Genomic DNA, 8,791 nt, shown 5'->3' on the forward strand with positions numbered 1-8,791 from the left:
GAGCGGAGCCGTGTGTGTACGAGGTGTACGGAACAGAGCCGTGTGTGTACGAGGTGTACGGAGCAGAACCGTGTGTGTATGATGTGTACGGAGCAGAGCCGTGTGTGTATGATGTGTACGGAGCAGAGCCGTGTGTGTACGAGGTGTACGGAGCAGAACCGTGTGTGTATGATGTGTACGGAGCAGAGCCGTGTGTGTATGATGTGTACGGAGCAGAGCCGTGTGGGTGTAACGGGGTTCCAGGGGTGCCTCCAGGGTTGTAGTCGTGGCCCTTGCTCTCAGGCTTACCCCTGGTTCCGCCGTCACTGTCGGGACGGGAGATGTCTCGGTGGGGCAGAGTGTGGTGGTGCAGATGTTGTCCGACGTATAAACACTTTCCAGGCATGATTCGGTGCAAACAAAAGGCATTCTTTATTACACAGTTCTTCACACAACCGGCAGTTATAGATGACACTTCACACTTCCTTTAGCTGAGGGAAAGCCTGTCCTGACGTCTCCTCCAGTGGGGATGTGCCCGGCTAATCTGCTTCACCCGGCTCCCACTACGGCTACCCACAGACCGGACCCACACCGGCACTGCTTCGCACTTTGAGGTTCCGCCCGCTCCTTTTCTCTCCGGCTTCCCTATTCATCCAGCTCCCACACTCTGCCCCTGCTCTGCTTCCACTCTTGAGGACACTTCTTCTCTTCTTTCTTTCTGCCCACTCAGCTCCACACTCTGCCCCTGGCTGTTCCTTCTCCCCCGTCCCAGAATCAACTGACTTCAACACACACACACTTCTCTCTCTAAGCTGCCGGCTCCTCCTCTCTCCTGCCCTGTTTCTATGGGGACAGCCGTCCCACCCGGGCTCTAGGGGAAAACCCACTGCACAGTAAAAACATGTTTATTAATAACATCAACAGTAACTACCCCAGAGTGAGGTATCTTCAGGGGGAAACTGCACCTCCTTGTAAGGGGTCTGCCCACCCCTTACATTCCTCCCCTCTTTGAGCCTAAGCCTCCCGGCAAGGCATAAATCTAAAACTACACATTAAAGGCAACAGGATCATTGCAAGGACACGACAAGCAAGTTCACCTTTGGGGCAACCGCAAGGGGCGCACCAGTCCAGTGCCCGGAGTTCCTCCTGGAAGCTCCCGGTCTTAGTGGAGTTTCTGCCCGGAGGCTTTTGCAGCACTCCCGGTCTTAGACGTTAGCCAGGCTCTGTTGTATAGCCAGCACCGCCGGGGTCCCCTTCTCTGGATCGGCGCTCCTCTGCCCAGGGTAGTTGCTGCTAACACGGCCACCACATCTTACTGCTTTCTGGAGGTCTCCATCTCGTTTTCAGTCAGCGTCTCTGATAATGGCGGCGGGGTCAGTGGAGATGCTGGAGGAAGTGGAGGCGGGCCTATTTTTCCCGCTCTTGGGTATACTCCACCCCCAGTCTCACACATTAGGTCGACCCCTCCGCGGCGGTTCTTTTTTTTCCTTGGAACTCCGCCCACTTCACATATCTTCATCCGTGCCCTGGGACCGGCACCTCCCCTCTTTGGGCGGAGTACTCCGAACTTCTTTTTCGGCACCGGCCAGCCCCAGGCTCTTCTTTTGGCGCCAATTCTTCGCGCGCTTTCTGTGTCCTCAAAGACGACGGCCATCTTGCCGCCATCTTGTGCCCGGTCCAACGCTTCAGGAACTTCTTTTTCTTCCCACCAATGGATCGGGACTCTTCTCCAATAATCCGGATTCTGTGCCCTAGGCACCACTTGGTCTCCGTCTTCTTGGGTCGGGACCCCTTGCATATAATCCGCATCCTGCCGACTACGCCACATGTAACAGGGTGCCAGGGGTGCCTCCAGGGTTGTAGTCGTGGCCCTTGCTCTCAGGCTTACCCCTGGTTCCGCCGTCACTGTCGGGACGGGAGATGTCTCGGTGGGGCACAGTGTGGTGGTGAAGATGTTGTCCGACGTATAAACACTTTCCAGGCATGATTCGGTGCAAACAAAAGGCATTCTTTATTACACAGTTCTTCACACAACCGGCAGTTATAGATGACACTTCACACTTCCTTTAGCTGAGGGAAAGCCTGTCCTGACGTCTCCTCCAGTGGGGATGTGCCCGGCTAATCTGCTTCACCTGGCTCCCACTACGGCTACCCACAGACCGGACCCACACCGGTACTGCTTCGCACTTTGAGGTTCCGCCCGCTCCTTTTCTCTCCGGCTTCCCTATTCATCCAGCTCCCACACTCTGCCCCTGCTCTGCTTCCACTCTTGAGGACACTTCTTCTCTTCTTCCCTTCTTTCTTTCTTTCTTTCTGCCCACTCAGCTCCACACTCTGCCCCTGGCTGTTCCTTCTCCCCCGTCCCAGAATCAACTGACTTCAACACACACACACTTCTCTCTCTAAGCTGCCGGCTCCTCCTCTCTCCTGCCCTGTTTCTATGGGGACAGCCGTCCCACCCGGGCTCTAGGGGAAAACCCACTGCACAGTAAAAACATGTTTATTAATAACATCAACAGTAACTACCCCAGAGTGAGGTATCTTCAGGGGGAAACTGCACCTCCTTGTAAGGGGTCTGCCCACCCCTTACATTGGTACGAGGTGTACGGAGGAGCAGAGCTGTGTGGGTACGATGTGCACGGAGCGGAGCCGTGTGTGTAGGATGTGTACTGAGCAGAGCCACATGTGCAGAGTAGAGCCACATGAGCGGAGCCGTGTGTGTGCACGATGTGTACGGAGGGGAACCATATGTGTCTCGGGTGCAGAGCTGTGTGCGTACGTGAACGACGCTCATGGAACGGAGCCGTGCATGTACAAAGCGTAGTCATGCGTGTACAACTCCTACGAAGCAGAACCATGTGTGTGTACAGAGCTGACCCGTGCATGTACGATGTGTACTGAGTGGGGCTGTGTGTGTCCAACATGTGCGGAGCAAAGCTGCATGTGTATGGAGCGGAGCAGCATGTGTATGACTTGTACGGAGGGGAACTACATGTGTGCGGAGCGGAGAAGTGTGCCTAACAGAGCCACGTGCGCATACGATTCTTGTGGAGCCATGTGTCTACAAAGCAGAGCCGTACGCTACGCTTACAGAGCAAAGCTATGCATGTATGGTCGTGTGTGTACGACTCCTACGCAGCGGAGCCATGCATATACAATGTGTACAGAGTGGAACCGTGTGTGTGTGTGTAGGAGGGTGTTGTGTGCCCTACCTCTCCTGTAGATGTTATGATCTGAATGTATACGTTTTAGAGTTATGTATTTTTAGGTGTGCATTTTTCCCGTGCAATTTGGCCGGCCGCCACTAGGTGTGATTGGGTCTTTGGTGCCTCAGTTATCTTGTCTTTTTACATCAATAAGGAAATGTGCTCCTCAGACCATCTGGGGGCATCACAGCCCTGGACCAGACCCCAATCATAGGACAATAAAACTTTCACACTGCTTATCTATGAACTGCTGCAATATTTATGGCCACAACAGTTTGCCCCCTTGCCATAGTGATAGTTCTGCTTCACATAACTTGTCTTATTTACTGCTCCATTCTATGTCCTGTTGTGTACAAATATGTGCCTCTTCAGATTTTGTCAGAAAAAATGAAGCACGGTCTAATGGAGTGCTATGGAGGCTACAGGGATGTAAAAGTTCAATGTTTTTTATTAATTCACATAAACCACAACGCGTTTCGATATAGTCCAATATCTTCGTCAGGTTTTCATTCTTATCTTCAGATTTTGTGTTATACTGAGCCTGATGAAGAGACCTGCGTAGTCTCGAAAGCTTGCAATTATTACCACCTTTTCAGTTAGCCATTAAATGGTATCAACCACTGTGGACTCTCAGTTCTTTTAAACAACATTTTTTTTTTGTCCCTCCGTGTCAGGGAATGTAGAGGGAGGTACAGGACAGCGTGAATTCATAAGGGGAGTACAATCCCCAGCACAAAAGGATATATGGAAGAGTGCTTCCTGGTTAAGACAGATAGGGAACAGTGTTTCCTGCTTAAGACAGATAGAGTAGGAGTGAGATAAGTGAGAGGACCAACAGGGTCAGATGTAGCAGAGTGGAGCAGTGCGGTGTGGAGGGTCCAGTCAGAGAAATGAGATGATAGAAAGGATCAAGCCAGGGGAAACGAGAAGTGGACCCACTTCCTAGGCCGGTCGTCTTTAGTAGTGCAGACAGGAGACGGGGCCAGTGTTGACTGGCGGGGGCCCTGGCCTGGCAAACAACAAGGATTCTAGGAGTCTTTGCGTTTGTATGAAGCCGGAATGTTAGTAAAGGGGAAGACAGAGTGCCCATCCCTCTCCTATTTGGTGGCCAGTTAGTGACAGAGCCGGGTTCTCGGTAGAAAGCAATGCCTGTGAAAGATCTTGGTGTATAAACTGCCTGTAAGAAGTGGAAGCTGTTTGTTAAACAATTCTACAGTAAATGTGTTATAGTTTGACCGGTGGTGGACTCATCACTGATAGTACGGCGTGTGATGCCAGTCAGAGTGAACTGGATCCAGAGAAGCCGAATGAAACCCCAGATGAGTAGCTTCAAGCAGGTACCACCTCCACACCCACACCATACACCACTCTGCCCCTCAAGTCTGTAGCATGCCGGGGTGGATTGAGGACTAATACCCTCGCCCAAAACTGCCCTTCCGTGGTATGTTACTTAAATGCGGAGCCACATATGTACAATGTGTGCGGAGGCGCATGTGTATGACATGTGCAGAGTGAAGCTGGGTGTGTTCAATGCCTATGAAAAAATATATATTTTTGATTTTCCTAAGAGACAGATTTGTTATGCCAATTTTCCCAAGAGTGACAATGCCACATACACTGGAGATAAAAATTAGAGAACAACACACAATTTCCTAAATGTTGTGGTCTTCATGTAGTCCTATGTGGTTACATCTTAACATGAGTAAAATAGCAGCATTTTAAGCTTATTTCATAAATTGAATTTATTGTAAAGCACATAATAAAAATGTAAATGAGATAAATAAATAAATAAAGAGTACTGATCAAAATTAGAGAACACTTTCAGATACCTGCAAGTTATTGGTGTTAATCTGTGCTGTTCCAAAGTGACTGAAACCCTTCGGCAGCAGGTTGTCCAGATTAAGGCCAAAAGCGTGACCCTATCAGCCAGAGCAAAAGAAGTTGGTTGTTCCATGTCTGTGATTTTGAGAATATTGCATCTTTACAACATCACAAAATCTTTCAAGTCCTCTTGAATCTCCTTTAGTAATCGTTTCAACACTGTAGCTGGAATTGCTCGCCAATTCAGCACTGAACAGGGTAAGGATCTGTCTTGTTATAGTGTCACGACATTTAAGACCATTTGCACTGAAAGCCCACTCTGCAGTGACCAAACCTCTCATTAGCAGAATCAAAAGGGTACTCAGACTCACATTTGGTGAGGAGCATGTTGTGTGGACAGAGAAGTGGTCCACAGTTTACTTCGCGGGCGCTGGTGATGTATCTGTACAGGCGCGAGATCATGGTCTGCGCTGTGCATGACAGCAGCGTCATCCTCGTACCCAACCATGATCTCACGCCTGCGCAGATACATCACCGGCGCATGCGAGGTAATCTGTTTTTATGCTCGGCCCGCGATAGGGACAGAGAGAACTGCGCCTACGCGAGACTTGGACAGCAGTGTGGGATGATGACGGCGCCATCCTTGCCAATCATGACAGGAGACCGGCAAACAAGGCGACAAGGAGGGACAGGAGCCGAAATAGAGCCCTGGCCAACATAGCTAATTAGCATACAACACGGTGGGATTTTATAAATTTCTTTTTGGGGTCTGCAAGGGGGGGGGGTCAGCAACGAGGTGCACCTTCATAGAATGCAGCACAAGAGTTGCAGAAGGTGACACTTTTGGTTTAAGTCAAAAAACTAGTGACAGGTTCCGTTTAACTAGAGTTTCTTGCTCCATATATGGACAATGGAAAAGCTGTTCTATTCAATACTTGATCATGCTCAGGAATTTGGGAATCACCATTGATCTCTAAACCCCTTCTCTGAGTTTTATTTTCATTTTCATGACCACACCAACTTTTACAATTTTAACCAGTGTCACTTTATGTGCTAATAACTCTGGAAACACTTCAACGTATCCCAGTGATTCTGAGTGTTTTTTCCATGACACATTGTTAGTCATGGTAGTGTTACATTTTGGTCAATATGATTTGTGTTTATGAAAATATCGAAAATGTGGCAAAAAATTGAAAATTTTGCAATTTTCAAAATTAGAATTTGTATGCTTCTTAACACTAGAACTACTGGACTCGTGACACCTATCTAGAAATATATGGTGCAAAATAGTCAAAATGACTACCTCAGTAGTTCTAGTGTTAAAGGGAACTTGTCACCAGATTTGGGGCCTATAAGCTGCGGCCACCACCAGTGGGCTCTTATATACAGTGCTGGTCAAAAGTATTGGCACCCCTGCAATTCTGTCAGATAATACTCAGTGTCTTCTTGAAAATGATTGCAATCACAAATTCTTCAGTATTATTATCTTCATTTATTTTGCTTGCAATGAAAAAACACAAAAGAGAATGAAACAAAAATCAAATCATTTCACACAAAACTCCAAAAATGGGCCAGACAAAAGTATTGGCACCCTTAGCCTAATACTTGGTTTCACAACTTTTAGCCAAAATAACTGCGAACAACAGTTTCCGGTAACCATCAATGAGTTTCTTACAATGCTCTCCTGGAATTTTAGACCATTCTTCTTTGGCAAACTGCTCCAGGTCCCTGAGATTTGAAGGGTGCCTTCTCCAAACTGCCATTTTGAGATCTCTCCACAGGTGTTCTATGGGGTTCAGGTCTGGACACATTGCTGGCCACTTCAGTAGTCTCCAGTGCTTTCTATCAAACCATTTTCTAGTGCTTTTTGAAGTGTGTTTTGGGTCATTATCCTGCTGGAAGACCCATGACCTCTGAGGAAGACCCAGCTTTCTCACACTGGGCCCTACATTATGCTGCAAAATTTGTTGGCAGTCCAGTGCCAGAGGTAGCAAAGCAACCCCAAAACATCAGGGAACCTCCGCCATGTTTGACTGTAGAGACCGTGTTCTTTTCTTTGAATGCCTCTTTTTTTTTTTTCCTGTAAACCTTATGTTGATGGCTTTTCCCAAAAAGCTCTACTTTTGTCTCATCTGACCAGAGAACATTCTTCCAAAATGTTTTAGGCTTTCTCAGGTAAGTTTTGGCAAACTCCAGCCTGGCTTTTTTATGTTTCGGCATAAGAAGTGGGGTCTTCCTGGGTATCCTTCCATACAGTCCCTTTTTATTCGGATGCCGACGGATAGTACGGGTTGACACTGTTGTACCCTCGGACTGCAGGGCAGCTTGAACTTGTTTGGATGTTAGTCGATGTTCTTTATCCACCATCCGCACAATCTTGCGTTGAAATCTCTCGTCAATTTTTCTTTTCCTTCCACATCTAGGGAGGTTAGCCACAGTGCCATGGGCTTTAAACTTCTTGATGACACTGCACACCGTAGACACAGGAACTTTCAGGTCTTTGGAGATGGACTTGTAGCCTTGAGATTGCTCATGCTTCCTCACAATTTGGATTCTCAAGTCCTCAGACAGTTCTTTGGTCTTCTTTCTTTTCTCCATGCTCAATGTGGTACACACGAGGAAACAGGACAGAGGTTGAGTCAACTTTAATCCATGTCAACTGGCTGCAAGTGTGATTTAGTTATTGCCAACACCTGTTAGGTGCCACAGGTAAGTTACAGGTGCTGTTAATTACACAAATTAGAGAAGCATCACATGATTTTTCAAACAGTGCCAATACTTTTGTCCACCCCTTTTTATGTTTGGTGTGGAATTATATCCAATTTGGCTTTATGACAATTTTTTTTGTTTTTTTGGGTTTTTTTTTTTTCATTGAAGACAAATTAAATGAAGATAATAATACCAAAGAATTTGTGATTGCAATCATTTTCAAGAAGAAACTGAGTATTATCTGACAGAATTGCAGGGGTGCCAATACTTTTGGCCAGCACTGTACAGCATTCTAACATGCAGTATGTAAGAGCCCAGGCCGCTGTGTAGAATGTAACAATCACTTTATAATACTTAACCTAAACAGTCGCTGCGGTGGAGTTGGGTCATGTGGGTGTCTCCGTTCTCCGATGCCAGTGCCTCCTCTTTCTGCCATCTTTGTCGTCCTTCTTCTGAAGCCGAGGTGCATGACGCGTCCTACGTCATCCACACTCCCCGGCATTGAGGTTCTGCGTAGGGCAGGGCAGATCAAAGTATTGTAGTGCATCTGTGTGGGACCGTCGAGTGTGTATGAGGTAGGACACGTCATGGACACAGGCCTCAGGAGGACGAAGATGGCCAAAAGAGGAGGCGCCGGCACCGGAGAAAGGAGACGCCCATGTGACCCAACTCCACCGTAGCGACCTTTTAGGTAAGTGTTATAAAGTGATTTTTACATTCTATACAGAAGCCTGGGCTCTTATATACAGCATGTTAGAATACTGTATATAAGAGCCCACTGGTGGTGGCCGCAGCTTATAGGCCCCAAATCTGCTGACAGGTTCCCTTTAAGCCAGATATTTTCTATTTTGAATGATAGAACTAACATTTCCCACATGTCTACTGCACATCCGCACCATTTTTGAAACATATTTTTTTGTTAGGAAGGTTAAACGTATTTGAATAATTTCTAATTTATCTGCCAAAATTTACAAAACCAATATTTTTAGGGACCACATTACATTTGAAGTGACCCCTCAAAGTACTCAAATCACATTGAGAAAGTTTATTAATCTTGCAGATGCTTCACACAAATA

This window comes from Anomaloglossus baeobatrachus, chromosome 5 (assembly GCF_048569485.1).
Source record: "Anomaloglossus baeobatrachus isolate aAnoBae1 chromosome 5, aAnoBae1.hap1, whole genome shotgun sequence".
NCBI lineage: Eukaryota > Metazoa > Chordata > Amphibia > Anura > Aromobatidae > Anomaloglossus > Anomaloglossus baeobatrachus.